Below are 19,064 nucleotides of genomic sequence, written 5' to 3' on the forward strand. Positions count from 1 at the left end.
GAGCCTTATGTTTTCAGTAAATTGCAATCCTCTGTTGCTCTGGGCCAAGAGTGCAGAAAGGACTGGCAGAGGCTCTGTGTTGATTAGGCTAGGCTGAAAGTGCATTCAAACATTGACTTGAATTTGAGGACCAGATTTTTTTTAAGCCTAGTTTATTCTCTGATGACAAAGCACTGACCCTCTGGGATGCTGCCTGCTGTGTCAGATGATTCAGGGTATGGGCTAATCACATCCGGAGGTCAGAGAACAGGAAGGAAAGGCAGAAATTAAAAGGCAGCACACTTAATGAAATAAAAAGGAAAATAGAAACTGCAGGTTTTGCAGAATACCCTGTAACATTCACTGCTGGTGGGGTTGGAACAAACAGATAGGGATTTCATCCATGTGAAGCCTGTGCAGTTTGGGAGAAAACCTAACGATTAAAATCTTGCCTTTTTTCCTTGCAAGAGGTGTAACAACTAATGTGTCTAGGATCAGGATGATATTTTAATAATTAAATACTGATTTTTAATTACTGAAGACACAAATCTAAAAAGAAAGGGAGAGAAAGAGATGAGACATATATAAGTACAAGGAGGGAATCTGAAGTTACTCCAAGGAAGATAAAATATAAACACTGTTGTTCACATAATCTGAGTCATGGATCAAAAGGATCACCTTCTGACAAGGCTAAAAGATTAAAAGACATTATCATCTCATAGCACATAATTACCTTAAGTTTTGTTACCATCCTTTTCCCCGTCCACTGATGTGTGAAGCTGGATACCAATATGAACAGTCCATTGACTTGGTTTGGCTACAAATGGCTGGGAAATCTTTTTTTTTTATATACTAGCAGCATTTTGACTTTCCCGAAGTTCAATTAAAAGGTTTTGTTAATTGACAGAAGTGCCATCCCTCTGTTGTGAGGAGCTCACAGGTCCCATCCTTCAGAGCTGTGCAGGATTACTCACAGAACTAGACCGTACTGATTCAGAAGATCATTGAATGTGGTAAACCTGCAAATGCTATTGCTGTTCAGCCAACAGGATATCCCAGGGCAGGTATCATTGCCACCTACTGCCATCCCTGCCAGATGGCTTTGGAAAGTGGGGCTTGCAGTATTTGCACTGCCTTCTGCTGCTGCATTTACCTCCCTTATAAAAACTTTTGGATAACATTTTGCAATATATGACCTCTCTCATCTTGAAATAACTACCATGTGATACAACAAAGCTAACATGGTTAAAGTAGGACGAATGATGAACTGCTTGTGTCATTAAACACTGGCTGATGATATGGTAAACCTCAGTGAACATGGAAATTCATTATCCTCTTAGGTCTGGACCAAGACCAAATATGAATTTATTTCAGAATATGAAGAAGATAAATGACAGATAAATGGGAAAAGAAATAGCTGTCTTCCATAAAAGGAAAAAAAAAAAAAAGGAACAGGGCATGTTTTAGGAAGTTTATTGCAGGGATTAGGGGTTTGCTAGTCTGAAACCTGATAAGGGAAAGAATATCTGTAATCCTATTTCACTGAGAATATTTACATTAATTAGCAATTTAGATCAAGCTAAATTAAATGCACATGAAGGAAGAAAGAATCCCTATCTTTGTTTCTATGCAGTTTTTCCACACATAGTTTGTGGAAGCCATGCCCTTCTTTCTAGGTTGATATTTTACAGCACTACACACCAGCAGCTTTCTCCATGTAGAGGCTAACTCATAAACATCATCATGCATGAAGCTGACAGCTCAGCTTGCATTAGCACTCAAGGCAATGAGCTGCTGAGGGGGACTGCAGAATTACCTGAATACCATTTTTAGGATTACAGTAATTTAGTGATACAGAAAGCCCTTGAAATCAGTACTTCCAGCTGACCTCCTACAGAGTATGTTCCCTCTGGTAGATTGTGCTGCAGGTGGGCTGCTGTCTGCTTTGCCACTTTTACAGGTCTAGAAGTCCATTACAGGCCTGGAGTTACCCTTTTTTTAGGGTAATTGGGAGCTTATCTAGACAAAAATAAGCAAAAGCCAAAGCTGCCTGTACATTAGGAAAATGCCAACTTTATATGGGGATGACTGCCACTTTCCATGGCCAATGTCATAAAAGTACATAAATTGTAAGGGTGATTTCCAGAGACAGAATCCTGGCTGACTGCAAGGGAGACAGAATTATATTGTTACTGTTGTGTAAGAGCCTGGAATGAAATGAATAAAAAAAGAAAGACATAAGGAAGGATGGAGAGAGAGGAGAGGAGAGGAGAGGAGAGGAGAGGAGAGGAGAGAGGAGAGGAGAGGGAGGAGAGGAGGAGAGGAGAGGAGAGGAGAGGGAGAGGAGAGGAGAGGAGAGGAGAGGAGAGGAGAGGAGAGGAGAGGAGAGGAGAGGAGAGGAGAGGAGAGGAGAGGGCAAGGAAGGGCAGAGTAGGGAAGAGGAAGAAGAACAAGAAAGAGGAAAGTCTTCTTATTCCTTTCTCCCTTTCCCTAACCTCTCCTTCCCTCTTTCATAAAAATGTAAGACTGGAAAGCATGTCCAGGCTTTTTAAGCTTGTTATCTTCCTAAACATGCCTTATAATTCCTACCACAAATTTGTCAAGCTGCTGCTGGAAAGTGCCCAGGTCTCTTTCACTTCTTGGAAAATCACCCTGCTTGAAAATTTAGGAATCCTCTGTCACTTACAGCCTAATTTTACACATGACCCATTTATTCTCCTTTAAGCAAAAACTTAATAGCTCTTGCCCTTCCCTCATATGTATAACCACGGGTGTATTTCTAGAGAGCAAGTCTTTCTTCTCTCAGCTGTATTTGGTTAGGCTAAATAAGCCAACTTCACTTAGACTTTTAGGATAGACTTTCCATCCGCCAATCACCCTAGCACACAAAGAGGCAGCCATCACATTTGCTGGCCTGGAGATCCCTTTGGGATTATCAAAGCACTCGTATATTTCTCTTGCACTGTGCTTCCTCATAGATTCCACTTCACACTTCTAACCTCCATCACACTCCTCTCCTCCCACTCTGGTCCTCTGTTGCTGAGCACGTCTCCTGGGTGTCACTGGTGAATCTTAGGAGCGCAAGGCTAGATTCTGTATCAAAGCCACCTCCAGTACTAACCTTCTTCTTGCCAATACCTTTAGCTTGTTCCTTTCTCTAATAATTATTTTTGTAAGAGTACTCTTATCTTCCGTTTTAACTAATTAATTCCCATGTGTTATTGCTGTTTACTGAGATACCAAAGACCATATGGACTAGTTATCCGCATTTGCTTCATCAAAGGAAGTCATCAGGCAAGTCTGACATACCGGTAAATGCATGTTGCATTTTATCTCATTTTCTATTGAACTCTTTAAAATTTGCTCTCTCTTCAGATGTGGTAAGTTTTGTTCTGTACATATAGTTCCATAAAGCTTTTTCTCCCATGCTATACACCACTCTCCTCCTGGAAAACGTAGACCACAGCATTTTCCTAAGATATACTTTTTATCTCAGCTCGGTCCTTCTGAGATACAAACTTCTTCTTTCCTCTTCTTTTTAAATTTCAGAAACTGACTGGATTTTTCCAGGCCCACTCACAGCTGTTCTACCACTTTCAGGTCCTCGTTATCCACCATCACTAATGAAATAGCAATGGTGGGGGGAGGTTCCTTTGAGAGCCTGCTCTGGCTCATTCTTTTCAAGATCAGATTAGATATTGCTTGAGCCTGAATAGTGCTTTGGTCTCTCTTTATTACATGCCTTCAGAGTTGAGCATGGCTTCTCTTTGGGGAAGGGCCAGCTGTGAGATCTCTGAGTCCTCTGCCAAGTGCATATTAACACTGTTTTAAAGGCCACCGAGTCTGGAGTTAAATTCTTAGAGCAATCCTACCTCAGACACAATGTCATCACCGCTATCATAACTCAGCTCAGCGGCCTTAGTATCATTTACCCTCAGTCTGAACATCCAAACTGTCTGAAAAACATCGTGATGCAAGAAACTGCCAGCAAGAACAGTGCAAAGGGTTTTGGACACCCTTGGCTGTGTGGGAAGAGGTGATGCAAGCTGAGATACTGAGAAAGCAAACAGCTGTGTCTGCTGAAAAATCAATGTGATTCCTCCACCAAATAGGGAAAGTGATAAATATGATCTTCAGGAGCTGGGAAGGACTAAGAATTTGGAGCAACTCAGTGTACCGTATCTACTAATTAAAGAAACATTTTTGATAAGGGTTACAACCTCAGAGGAAGTCAAGGGTTTTGCCCATGGAGAAAGGAATCAGAGAACTGAAGGGGAAAGCGTATATCCTAACAAATTAGCTGATGTAGAGAAGGAGAAAACAGAAGGATAGCAACCATCTCTGAGAAAAACATGTAAATGGAGATGCTAAAACAATGGAAAAACAAGCAAGATCTAAAACCACAAAAGAGGCTTGCAAAATCAAATCAATAACACAGAAAGTTTTTTCTAAATAGCATGTGATCACAAAATAATTGTTAGTGATTCTTATTTACAACAGTTGCTTTTACAGCAAGACAATCAAATATTGAGAGTAAGAAAACAGCAAATAGCTCTGAGAACAATAAATTTTAATGTTTATTGAAGACTCTGCACTGACAGATTTCCAAATCAGTTTACAAGCAATTAACCAAATCTCAGAGTATCCTGATGAGGTAGAAAAATCATTCCCATTTCACAGATAAGTGGACAAAGAGAAAATAGGTAACTAAGGCAGTTAGACAAGTTATTATACATGAAAGAAATTACTCTTTTCTTCCTGACCCTTACTGTAACTTTCCTTCACTAAACAAAACAAAGCAACACCAACCCCCCCCCAAAAAAAAAAAATTCAAAGGAGATACTTATTCTTCTTGAAAGAGCAGCAGCAAACATCTGCCAAGGTTTTCTGTGGCTGGAGGTTTTTCAGGAGTTTTAAGCAGCTTAATGACACAGGCACCTTTTTTCTTTTTTTCTCAAATGGTCAGAAGAAGTGTCTGATACAATCTTGCTTACATGGCAGTGGCGTGGCACTAGAAGATGCTAGATACTGTGTTAAGCTTGAAAAGCTATTATTTCCAGTCTGCTCAGCTCATTAAGAAATTGCTGAAGAAATAAACATGACAATTAGAGATTCTGCCTGCCCTACAAATTGAGAGTGCCAAGGGGCATGTTTGTATTATAAGAGTCTTCCAGCATGGCCAAAGCTTGTTCCCATACTGTGGCACATCGGGAAATGGCTGCAGAGGTGACAGCCTGAGACTGGAGCCCGCTGTGCTCTATAACCCAGTGCTTATTTCACTGCTCTTGTGTCTCCCACAGGCAACCCCCCAAATATGCAACCCCTGCATAACATCAGAAGCACAGATGGTGAGCCCACACGGGGCAGGGGCTGCCTCTTTTTACTGTAGATATGGGCAGACTTCATTTGACACTAAGCTGTTTTACTTCCCAGCTCCAGTGAAGGGAGAGCCGTACACGTGGTCAGACGCTGCTGCTCAGTAGCCAAGGGGACGGTTGTTCAGATGCCAGCAACCTACTCACTTGTGCTTTTCAGGGCCACATAGATTTGTGCACTGTACAAAGCACACAGTTGGGGTTCAGTTGTCTTCTGTAAAGATCTGGAGGACCTTTCACATGGTGAAAGTGCCTGCTGCTTAGGTAGTACACATCAGGACTTCCGTCAAAACATGCAGAGTTTACCCTACTAGGAGAAGGGGGAACCCTGTGTCTGCTGCCCCACTCACAGATGCCTACAGACATGATATGGGGCTGGAACATGGCCCTGCCATCCACACTGTGGGAAAGGCTCCACTCTCACATACCCACAGCAGCACTCTCCCAGCATCTCACTGGGCTGGGACCTTTTCAGGTGGCATTTTTAATGGGCTGCCTTGCACCAAGACTGGGTGCTAAAGGAGTACTCAGGAGAACAGACTTCTCATTGCAGCTCCAGCTGGTATAATGTTTGACCTGGGAAGCCACCTCAGCTATTCAAACAGGCATCCTCTGGCCAACTGTCTAGACTGCAGGCTCTTCAGGGCAGAGAAAAAGCGACTGACTTTCTACACCGCCTAAATAAATCAGGTTCAAATCTCCGTTGAGGATTCAGGAACACAAATAATATAGTGAATATCACTGGCTATTGTTGCTATCAAATTTTGGTTTTGTATGGCTGTTTGGGAGAGAGTTGGGGTGTTTTGCAACTACAGGCAGGGAAAGATATCTTTTATTTTATTTCCTGCTCTGTTTTTATTAGATATTTGCTAGACTGCCTTGCTTCAGTCGGTTCCTATATATGCTTTTTACTGGACCTGTTAAAGGTCTTCAAATGTATAGCAGAAAGAAGTAAAAAAGGTTATTAAGCCAAATGCTTGAACTGCAGGTCAGCAATAACTGTATAGCAAAAAACTTCACCGAAAAATAGGTCACTAGAATGGCTTGAAATTCTTTCCATTTATGCAATTGCAGATTAGTGAAAATATATATGGTGCTTTCAGTATTTTTTGTTTTCCTAAGAGATCTCTGCATTTATCTAATGAAAGACTTTTAAATTTTAACAGCTTACCTGTAAGTAGGTTGGAATTTGATTAATGATAATTTATTTCTTGCTTTAAAAGTGACAAAATTTTGAAGCACATCTTTGTTGTTGTTTGACATATTCTGATTCATGCAAAATTTTGGACCCCTCTTTCCTAAAAGGTCACTTTAAAGGAGTGCTCCTTACAAAAACAGCCATTGTAACATCAACTTTTCTGGTTGGAATGTTGGGCTAAACCTCTATCTATGGGAACAAAATCGCTTTGGGAATCCTCTATGTAAAACCTTTCTGACTAACTGCTAGGCTGTGATGCAAAGAAAAGCTATAAGAAAAGGCATCTGAAGAGAAGATAATGGAAAGTAATGTTGGAGGAGGACAGCCTGTGATATAAAACCTATAATAAAGTTAACGGCTATGCTGCTACTGAAGCTATTTAGTTGGGAGAATGCCCAGTATTAAAAACTTACAACCTACAGCTAACGATTACAAACCGTGATTCATTTCTTGTTTGAACTCTCGTAGAATTGTCTTCTATTGTTCCCCTGTAAGAATCCTTGAAATTAAAGGTTATGTAGACTATTTTAATAATAAATGCAATTATGGTGATAATAATTCAGGACACAGTGCTCAAAATATCGACTCTGCCCCTCAAATAAAGTGGTATCTCCATGATCTGCAAGGATATATGTTTACTCAAATGAGGTCTGATCTTGTATTGCAAAAAAGGTCTGTGAAATCAATAAAAATGTATCAGATTCTCAGGATCTTTAACTTATGATCAGATGCTTGGGATTATCACCCACATACTGTGATCAATAAGAAATACTGAAGTATTCTCCTACTTTTTTAAACTCACAGTCCCTCATTCTGTTACATGTTACATCAAACTTGCTGCCTGTACGTATAGCCAGGATGACACCCCATTCCACAGCAACTGGGAAAGGAGCAAGATGTCTATTAATGTGCCTAAAATGCCCAGGTACAATTATCTTGGTCTGAGCTGGCTTTGGTGAGCAAGCTCAGCTGTGAAACAGAACTAATTATTCCAAAGTGTCAACTAGTTCAGAGCACATGTGGAGCACCGGGAAGCAACAGGCCTTGTCTAATCCCTCTGCCGGAAGTACCTTCAGAGATCTGTTCAGGTATTTCAGCTCATATTCAACACCAGGGCCTAAACCAAAGCAATCTTTAGCTCAGTAATGTGGCCTTTTTGTCTTATGCCAACAGACTAGAGGTGTGATGGAAAGCCATGCCCCCAAACTGTGTGTTCAGTTTGCAACCTGGCTCTATGTTGTCGTCTTGCTCCCTGTCCCTTTCCACAGTGATATGGCTGACTTCAGCCTGATTTCTTGTTCACTGAGGAAACCAGTAGACAAAGCTAATTAATAACCAAGCCTTTTTGTTTGGACTAATAGTCAGGGCTGATCTTGAACTCTCAAAAGATAGATGAACATAAATGCTGCTCAATGCTCAGCAGCTCTGTGGATGTGCATCCTAAAGATACAGCCTTCAGCCAGAGATGTTTATTGGTCACCAGGCTTACAAGATCTGACATGGAGTAACTGTACTCTCTTCCACTGTGAGTAAGGCATGGTGGGCATGTGGTTGGGCCAGCATTGTCCATACTGCTTTAAAGGGTTGGCATTTTTAGACAACCAAACAATGCCAGTATTTCTGTTGCCTCTCTAAAAGCAGGGCTTTTGGTCCATCCATATTTCACATTTCCACAGTTTCTTTAAGTTCATTATTCCTGTTCTGGTTCATTCTTCCTGGCTCTGCTTCAAATGAAACAACACTGTTCCTCAAGCAAATGGATTTCACAGAACACATCTCTTGAGTGGTAGGGCAGAAAAGACTTTCCTGCTGTTTTGGCACCAGAGCAATACCCGGATATCTCCTCTGCCTGTTACTAGTTCAACCAAATCCTTGGCTGCATTGAGGCAATGTTAGGTGCAGCATCTCTGACCATCACTTGCCTAAGTTTGTATAGAGAATGAGAAGTACATGCTCCTCCATCCATCCCTGGCCAAGAGTTTTCTCCACTTTAGAACAGTCATGCAGTGAAAGTGGAATTTGTGCATGTGTCATTTTTTAAAAAAGGACAGACCCCATTATAAGCCCTTATGCAATGACCTACAGTTCAGTCAATGTGAGAAGTCTGGGAACAGGCCTGCTAGATTTGGTGTAGACCCATCTTTTGGGTCCCATCAAGGCAACAGAGTAGCATCCTCAGTGCTGTTCTACTGAAGTTCCCCAATTAGTCTTGAAAGGTTTTTTTCTGCACTTCCCAAAATATTTCCAGACAAAAAACTAGCTCACTGAATTTTCCAAATGGACCCAAGATCTAGACCTAACCATCTATGTACATGCATGTCAACATACAGCATATGTACATATATACATATATATGTATATATACATAGGCATACATTGTTTTATCGTCACCTATCTTCCTGCACCATGAAAGAGGATAAATTTTGATGCAACACCATAAGGATTTCAATACTGGGTGCCTATCTTTATTTGAACAAGCCCATACTCCCACACAAGGTGCTGTGGACAGACAACGTCTGTGCTATGTCACTGCCTGACTAAAAGAAAAAGGGATGCATAACCCTCTCTTTAAAACCCTTTTTTTATGGTTGTTGTAGGTATAATATTTCTTGCAGGGTGTCAGACAAAATCATCTCTTAGCTCAAGGCCTCTGACACCACCAAGTCCCTTGGAGAGATGGAAAGGAAAGAAGCAACACAGTCCGCAGGAGGAGACTTAGAGTCTCTATTCATTACCCTGGCCCTGGCAGTTCTCTTTTAGCTCCTGCATTTCAGTTTGACAGTGTCTCCCCAGTGCATACTATCAGGAGTTACAGTGCTCTTGGAAGAGACGTGAGATCTATGTTTTTGATAAAGAGGCTGTGAGACTTGATCCACATTGTCAGAAGCATCCATTAGTGCCCACCCCTTCCTAAGCCTGCCGTTTCCATGTATACACTCTCCACCAGCCCCCTGTGAGAGGAACAGCTCTCATTTCGGATTCAAAATTTTATTTATTTTTTATGTCTCTTCTTTCATGCTGCACTTCTGAGTGCAGCACTGAGGGAGCGAAGGTGACTGCTCTGGGATATCTTGCCTGGACTAAATAAATTCTTTCCTTCTCTATTTAAGATTAATTAAGAAACGCTGAAGGGAAAAAAGGTCGGAGCTACTCTGAGATTGTTCATTCCATCCCCCAGTTATTCACTATACACTAAGCCTGAAAGAGCTGTAATTAGATATGAGAAAAGCCTGATGAGGCTTTCTGTATAGTTCCAAGCATGCTGGCAATCCTCCAGAAGTTAAATACATAAATAAATCTTCTTGTTTTCACCAAATTTCTTTCATTCATCATACTTCTCCCTTTTTTTTGTTCCAAGGCCCAACCCACCTGGACCTTCCCCATTTTGTAGCCTTGTGCACTGAATAGGCCCCATGCAGAGATGAAGGGAGAGATTGCTGCTTCTCCTTCACAAGCTGCTAGAGAGTCCAGCCTAGCACTCCACTTTATGAAGCTCTTGGAGGAACTTGTGTGACCTGTGGAAAACCTCAGCAGCTTCTGCACCCAAATATCTTTGCAGATCTGTGCATTAATATGGGACCCAGGCACCCACGCTGGGTTTCTCTGGTATAGGTATGCCACCTAAAAATCAGTCCCATTGCCCTTGCAGGTTAATTGGAGGCAGGTGTGCCACACACCAGGCTCTCCACATGCCAATGAGTGGAGCGAGTCACAGGGACCGCAAGGAGCCAAGAGTTCAGTGCATTTGCTGCTTTTGAAAATGCTGTCTTTAGCAAAGGAGTCACTGGCCAAGTCCGCAGCATAAGGCTGCGGTCTGATTCCTCTTATTTTAAGGTCACATTACTAGAAAAACTATTCAGTCCATTTAAAAACCTGGCTCACTTGTCTGTCTTGGGCATTTCCTCCTTCTACTTCCCTTCTTCAATTTCTGTTTGCTCTAAATGAAGGTAATTATTTAAGCAAGTGGTACCTCTTTCTCTATTTCACTTATTCTTTGACACAGTAATTTACGTTGGTGAGTAGGACCCCTGTAAAAGGATTTACACGCCGAGTTGAAACCATGTAGATCTGCCTACCTGCAGGGTATTTTCAACTGTAACTACTTTTCTCTGATGTCATAGTTATTGTTTAACTGGATCAGCCTCGAACCCTCAAAAAAGTTGGCTTGCCAAGAGGAAAAATGTGTTAGCTTCCAATGGCTTTTACCTGAAATGACTTCAGATTTTTTTTTTTTGCAAGGATTAGGCAAAAGAAAACCCACACACAATTAAACAGGCAGAATAAGAGACTCAAAACAAGCTGCTTCAGTCACTGTCTTCACCAAACCAACAACCTGCATGTGGAGACTCCAACCCTCGAGCTGATAAGTCAGTATTGGTGACTTACACTTCAGCTTGTGTTTCTAAAACAAAGATCTTTATTACCGTCATCTTGTAATAAAGTGAAGACCACAAGGAGTAAAAGTACTGGGCAATATGTTTCTTGTGTGTGTGAGCCTGCCCCTGGAAAAATACTAATCTAAGATGGGAAATAATGTAAACAGCAGAAAGAAAGCCTCCCTTGTTTCATACTTTTTGAGTGTGTCTGGTTTGCATCTGTTACTACATTTTTCACTAAATAACTTTTATTTCTTTTATACATATGAAAGACTGTTTATGACTGGCAGTTTGAAAATGTGGCTTTACTCTGATTAACTCTATTTTTTGTCTGTACTTAGCTCTTTTTAAGACCATATTTCTCAAGCTATGTTAAAACACGAGCAAAACCAACACATGGAACAATTTATTGAAATGCCAGGCAGGTTTGACAGGTGCAGGAGAAATTGCTTGGTTTCACAAATTGAAACAGCTGCAGTTTTATAGGTGATGAAATTGCAATGGGATGGGGTTTCACATTTGTTAGTTCATCATGGTTTTGCTGTTTTGTTTTTGAAGCATTAAATCATTCCCCACTCTCCAAGGAGACTCTAAGACTATTCCTCAAGTGGATGAGGCATCTAGTCTCCACAGAGTGAGGGGAAGCTTGGTAAAAATTCAAACAAATTTCAGAGGAGACTGAAACATAACTAGAAAATAATAGTTTTCTCTTCATGGGACTATAAATAAATGTTTCTTGCAGCTTCAGGAGCAGGAAATGCTATAAACATTAAGTCCACTTTTCAGATAGACTGAGCTAGATTTCATTACATATCTGAAAAGAGTATCTTGCACAGAAAGTCGTGAATCATTAACTAATAAATGTTAACCTCATAAGTGTCTCTTGTATTAAGGAGTTTTACTTTCACTCTGTGCAATTGCTAGAGGAAGACATACGTTTTCTTTTCAAATTATTCCGGACCATATGTTTTCCTATAGTGACAGGGTATGTATCAAATAGTGCTGCTCCCCATAAGTTCATTTTTACCATTCTTGCTGGGAAAAATTAACACAAAAATTTAATGAAAGATCTTAAAAGAATTGGTCACATTTGGCACTGTATTAATTGGTCAAAACACTTGAATTATAAAACCTTCTTATCTTAAATCCCCAGTGAAAATGATGTTCTAAGACATAAATTCTTCTGTGGCTCAGAATAAAATGATCTTTTAAATCCTGACTGAAATGTGACAGGTGCTTCACACACTGCTATGCACAGCATCTCAGCTGGGATGCCATTTAAAAATGGTTAATTTGAGTGTCAGGACTTTCTTTTTCTCCTCAAACAGTATTCTTAGCAAATCAACAGCAAAGGCAAATTGGCCACTAGAAAAACCTAGGAAGAGAAACGGTGGGTATCTTGCTGAAAGATGTACCTTTGAGCAAACACGTCTCCTTTGGCTCAGGAATGGAAGAACAAAGGTGTTTCTCTTGTCTGTGTTACCCAGAGGTCTGCTAGATGAGAGGACCATCCCAGAGCTCCTGAGTGCTCAAGTGGTGCTCCTGCCTGGAGCTGTGCCAGCCTCCCCCATGGCACTGCCACGTCACACTACAGGTGAGCCCCCGTGAGCTGCCGAAGTCCCTGTTGCCAGGTCCCACCCCAGCCTTGCCTTGCAAAGGAGCTGATCTCTGAAAAAACACTGTCATCTCTCACCTGCAGCTGCTCCAGGAACATTGCAGCTTCCTGAGGTGTATGGTCTGTCTCACAGCCCTGTGAATGTTTTGGCATGTCTACCTTGCAGGGCCAGAGGACTGGGCACCCTAAATCAGCTCATCTAATGATCCCGGCTCCCTTAAAGATTGATAAAAGATCACAATGGTATGCAGTATTATGTAACAAATTACAAGGGTCACCTGGCAAATCAAAAGGAGATTAGTGAAGTGCAGTATCAGGCTTAAATTAGGAATAGGAAAGTTATTAATTTCAGGCCATACAATGTGTGTTTCACTATGAACAGTATGAAACACTTGACAGGATAGCCGAGGATGACTACTGAACGGGACTTGGTGCTGCACCCAGTCACCCATTGTGTTCTGCCACTGCAGCCATTATTCTTGTACTGCAGTTAAGCTTTATAATGCTGTGATATTTCAGCCCAGAGCACTGAAGGGTGCAAAATAACTATTGCATCAGACAACTGGAAGGGAGAACAAGTACTGTGAGATATCTGTGTTTCGCATGGGCTTTTTTCATTCAGCTACCTTTGCAGCCCATCCACATCCAAACATGCATTCCCTGGCTCCTTTGTCTGTCTCAGACACTCACAGAACCCTGCAGACCGCTTTGAGGCTTTGACTAATAGGTGTGGGATGCGGTGTTTATCAGTGCAGGAGTTAAAATAAACGTTGCCTGGGTTTACTGGCAATTAGGTTTGCTCACATAAAATAGAGAATAGAGAAGAGAAGGTACAAACGAGCAGCCTTGGACTATTTAGATAGGATTTGGGTTGCATTGTTCATGTTGTTTTTATTTGATCTAGATGAAAAGCATTTTTAACTTGGTAGCCTGGAAAGATTAGACTTGCACATACACAATAAACCCCTTTTTGTTTTGTTTTCCTCTTAGACATAATACACAGAGAGAGGGTGTTTATACAGCAGCGTGGACAATGAATCTATTGTCTCATCTCCTGTAGAAACAAGTGCCATCAGTGCTTACAATTGATCCAAGAGCTCTTACCTGATTCCAACACATCAGTTATTTATTTTTTCACAGAGAAAAGAATCCCATGAAACTAACAATTGTTTTCAAGGACAACATAGGAGGAAGGAAGAGAGGAAAACCCCAAGTGGTGCCGTAGTTGTTTAGGGTTTTTTTGTGCTGCACTTCAAACAAAGCAGCCAGTTAATATGGGGGCCCAGCAAAAGCTAATTTAGCTATCAGTGTGAGATACGGGTTTTACAGACTTTCTCCTGCATCACTGGAGTGGGCAAAAGCTTTCCCATTGACTGGAACAGGCAGATCAGGCAGGCTGATTGTCTGTGTGCTCGTTAACACTCGTTATTGGCATTTCTGCTGCTTTACATGGATGCAACTGTTCACGAGGAATATTTAAACCTGTTCTTAGAGGATTCCAAATTTCTCAAGTAATTTTGGTACCCATCATCTTTTGGGATTGGTGCCCAACTGCAGTCACATGCTGAGATATTATTTTTCAGAATCTTGCATTTACTGACTTGCTGCTGTGTCCTGGAGACATGCCATTCACACTTAAGATCATAAAGATCTGCTTTATTTACTTCAAGTGTTACCACTGCAACTGATGACAACAACAAATACAGAAATATTTACTATGCTACCTCTTAGATACATTTGATTGACAAACTTGAGCAGAGATGTAGCACAGAACAGGTCAAATTCTCAGCATGAACCAGGAGTGTACCTGGGTCTGGGCAACCCACAAACACTTCTCAGCCCTCAGACTCGGGTACATGCCCCAGCCCCTGTCATGCTGGGACAGCTGTGTTGTCCTCCTTGTGCACTGGTTTCCATGGAAGGAAACCTAGAGACATGAGCTGAAGGGGAACTATGTGTTGAGCTTGGTGGAGTGATGGACATTTACACCAGACCAGTTTGCCTGATGGCTGTACAGCATAAATTCATCTAGCTGGAGGCAGATGGAGATGATAGAAAATTATTACACATTCCAAATAAAAAAAACCCAGAACTAGGATAGATCAATCCTCTAATCCAGCCCTTATGGTTCTAGCAATTAGTGGGATGCCAGGAAGATCATGAAAGGCATCAAGACCATCACATATACCTTAATGTGCTCTTGTTTGTGATATTTATTTGTCACATCTACAAGCAGCCACAAAGGTGGGGCTCTTCACAAAGATTTGCTAAAGAATATATGATGAAACAGCAAAGGAAGAGAAGGATGAGAGAGGAAACTGGACCCTAGAGAACTGGCACAGTTTTCCCTAGGGCTTGCAGGCGTCCTGTTGCAGCCAGAGTTGCATTCCCCTGTCTTGCAATACCCAGTGCCCATGAGCGAAGTGTGCTGGGGCTCCTGTAAAGAACATCGTCCTTCCCTGCACCCGTCCACCCTGAGCTGTGGCAAATTTGCCCTTTCCCAAATCTACATCACATGCAGGCAGCCTTTCTCCTGGCACACTTGGAGGGCTGAACTCTCCATGAATCCAGGCCGTGTTCATCCATACGTGGGTGGAAAAAATGCGCTCTGTTATTCGGCCTCAGCCAGCTTTTTAGCGAGCAGCTTCTCAGCTTGCAGAGAAAGCGGCAAATGATGACTATGCAGTGAGTTGCCCTTCACTTTCCTTTTTAAAATAAAATGTGACTATTAATCAACAAAATGATGTGTCTCAGGGCTCTAGAGGGGAAAAAATAGCTTGAGGTCATTTGACAAACTGATCCTTTTGCTGTGTTGCATTTCCCATGGGACATGACAAATTAAATGTTGAAGCCAGCTAGAGAGTAGTGATGTGTCTCAGTCCCTGCATTAACCAGCCTGCCTCTCATTTACCACTTTCCATTTAAGTAGATGACTGTATACAATTTGAACAATTGAGTTTTTCATTCCATAATCTCCCTAATTGTAATTTAAATAGGTTTCCTGACAGTCGCCCTCAAGGCTGCAGGGGAGATGATTCCAAGAGCTCCTTGTGCACCTAGGGTTTACATAATGGATGAAAATTCAAATCCTGGTCCGAGGTGCAATTAGATAACGCCAGGAAAGGGAAAGAAGGGATCGGATGAACTGCAATCTGAGAAGGAGAAAAGCACATTCGATATCACTGGGAGGCAGAACTAAAACACATGCACATGCACTGACCTAGATCACAGTCAAGGCATTTGATACTGTCTGGTAGGGAAATGAATATCCAGAGACTTTGCAGTGCAACATGTCGAGTAAATAGGAGCTGATTGACAGCCATAAAAACCCACTAACTGATGCAAACAGGAACATTCATGAAGATGAAAATTTTAAGTACAGGAGAGTTGTAGCACATAGAGTGGTTTATTCCAGTCCCCCACAAAACCAGGAAAAAAGCCTGTCCAGAGTTTCAGAGGAAGAAAACAGTGCCATACAGAGCATATGGTTGCACAGGCCGTCAGATTAAATTTGATGCTCTTGTGCTGATGGGTGTGATGTTTCAGTGAGGACTGGCTGATAATACTGGTCTTCCAGGCAGATTTCCACAGTTTCCCTTAAGCAATTCCAGCATTCAGTTTACCCTCAGTCCTCAGCAATTGTTTGCAATTTTAGATAACTAATGGCCTATCAAATTTGTCTACGAACTTACACCCTCCTTCTTTCACATTATTATTTACTGCTCCAGAATATGTATCTTCATGCCGTATTGCTAAATCCTACTGAAATCAGTAGTCTGCAACAGGACTTTGTGCAGTAAAGTGACTCTCACATCCACAAAGGGCCTAATCCTGAGAGATGTTAGGTTGCTGCAGAAGGTGCTTTTTCCTTCCCAGTGTATTCAGCACTCTTGAGAGTCAAGCCTTCAGCTGGGAAGCCAGCAAACAACCTTGTCAGTGTCATGAGAAGCACCGGGCTTTCAAAGCCAGAGAGGACACCCTAGGATGGCAGCTGGTGCCATCAGCACCTACTTTCCTCCAGTAAAAGCCACATCTGCATCTGTTGCGGCCCCAGAAAACATGCTGGTGTTCGTCTCAGGGAAAATACTGCTCATGATTACAGTGATGGGGACTGGTTTATGAATACCTGATTAAAGTATAAAATGTGCTGAGCTGACTGATGCCATTGACAACTGAGCCATATGAAATTAAAAGTGTATCTGTTTGCTATTACATAAGAGGAAAAGCCAGGAGTGGAAAAAAACCCTGGAACTTGGCAAATCTCATTTAATCACATCTGGCAATTTTCTAGTCTGAGTGATTATCACTGTTGGATATCATGTTTGTGGAAAGTTGAGCAAACAAAGAAACTAAAGCAAACAAGAGTCAGAAAATAAAGACCTTTTTTTAAAAAAAAATACTTGCACACCTTTTTCAATAATATTATAGGTCATACTTGGGAAAAGGGTATTTAAAGTTATTCTTTAAGAACAGTCACATTTCAATTCAGTTTAGCATTAGTGACAGATAGCTACATACTAGAGTAGCGTACAACACTCCTTTGAACTCACTTATCTTGAAAGAATGGAGAAAATTTTCTCAATTTTTTTTGTGGTCATTGCAAGAAATACAAGAAATATCAAACAACTTTGACTAGCTGCAAAGATCCTTTGGTAGTTCAACAAAACCAAAAGTACAAAAAAATCTTAAAACGTGACAGGGTGGAGGGATATGCTTAAGCTTATTCCCAGCCATGAAGGTCTGTGAGCGTGAAGGTGATTGCATTTGTTCCAAACAAATTGCTCTATTTCAAGGCTAAAAAAATTAAAATGCCGTTCAACTTGAAAATGTGACACTTTTGTATTTTGAAAAGTTGAAATGGGTTGCTTTGACATCTTCAAAACTCTTTCTTTTCAGAAATTATTCAGGTTAGTAGATACATTAAAGACAGTGATGTTTCACGGATAATTTTGGGCAACTATCTTTTGCTTGCTTTGATTTTTTTTCTTTCCAAACAAGCAAGGCAAGGGTTCCCTGAAACTTTTTGAACCAACTTCTAGCTAATAGTAGTAAGGTAATATTTGACAAGTCTCAAGCCTGTCTGCATGGATGGGCACAGATGATCTCTTGCTCAGCCTTAGAAAATGGCAAGAGACACTAGCCCTGAGCGTGATGGGATGCTGACACACAGCTACTGCACTGTGGCTGACTGGAAGCTGCTCAGCTCACACGACCAGCATAGCAGACCCATGTCCATCAGCACAGCCTGAGAGGTTGTACCCTGAAAGAACTCGTGTGGGAACAGTGAATCTCATAAATGCAGGTATAGCTTAAGCAGAAACTGTTGGGCACTCCACAACAGGCATGTAGCAGAAGCAGTTTCTAGCAGAGTTGTTGATGAGAAAAAGGCATAAAGAAACTATAGTCGTGATGGGGCAAAAGAAACAGGGAGCTCTTTCTGTTCTGTTCAATTATAATCTATCAAGATTATTTGAGACACACTTAACGAGTCAGCTGCTTGTACTCTGTAATGGTAGATGAAGTTGTCTGGGGGCTTTAAAAAACCTTCCTTTGGAAATGAAAATACGGAAATCTTCAGAAACAGTTCAGAATAGAATTGCTTCCTGCAGCGAGGACCAAGCTCTAGTTTACTGGTAGATGGATATCATGGTAAGAATAAAAAGATAATGTATTTGAATAATCAAATACTTCTAACATTGCCATGAAGAATTATGCACCTAGCATCATGGTATTTGAGCATCACACAATGTCCTAAGTGACAAACTATTATGTGTTCCTTGTTAATTTGTTTTTGTCAGTCAGGGAAGAAACTATGAGACATTTCTTCAAAACTGTTTTTCTTTTTCTGTGCAATTCAATGTGGGAGGTTTTTTAGTGGAAGTGAATTCAAAAGAAATGAAACTTTGCACTTTGAAATCTTTAGTGACATTTAAGATAGCTCAAGTCAAACAGACCTAAAGCACTTGTCTAGTGTAAATGTAAATATTAAATATGCAAAAAAATTTGACATCTATTAAGGTTAAAGCCAGACAAAAACCTATAGAGTAGACCTACAATTCAATGACTAATAATAATATATATATAACATTTTAATAAATTTAACTGAGTCATTCTGAAAAGTAATATATAATCTACAAACATCAATAGAAACCTGAGACCTGCATAGCTAAGCCCAGGAAAGTTGTTTTCCTTCAGAAGTCTGCTCTTGGCCTTGCTGCTACAAAGGTGCTGCCAATTCATGCTTCCAGTTTCAAATCAATATTTTCAATGCTTTTGGATAGGGATACATGTTGAAAGTCAGTAGCAAATCATTTCATTTCCCACTCAGAGTATTGGTAACAGTTACTACACTTTTCTGTTCATGTTACTCTGCGTTATCTATGAATTTCAAATGGCAAACAGGCTTTGTCTGCAGAGGGATACTGAGGGACATTAGTCTGAATTAGCTGAAGATGTGAAATTAGAGGAGATTAATTGAATGTTGTTAAAGTCCTCATGGGCCTTTCAATTCAGAATGAAAC

This window comes from Falco cherrug, chromosome 6 (genome assembly GCF_023634085.1).
Source record: "Falco cherrug isolate bFalChe1 chromosome 6, bFalChe1.pri, whole genome shotgun sequence".
Classification (NCBI taxonomy): domain Eukaryota; kingdom Metazoa; phylum Chordata; class Aves; order Falconiformes; family Falconidae; genus Falco; species Falco cherrug.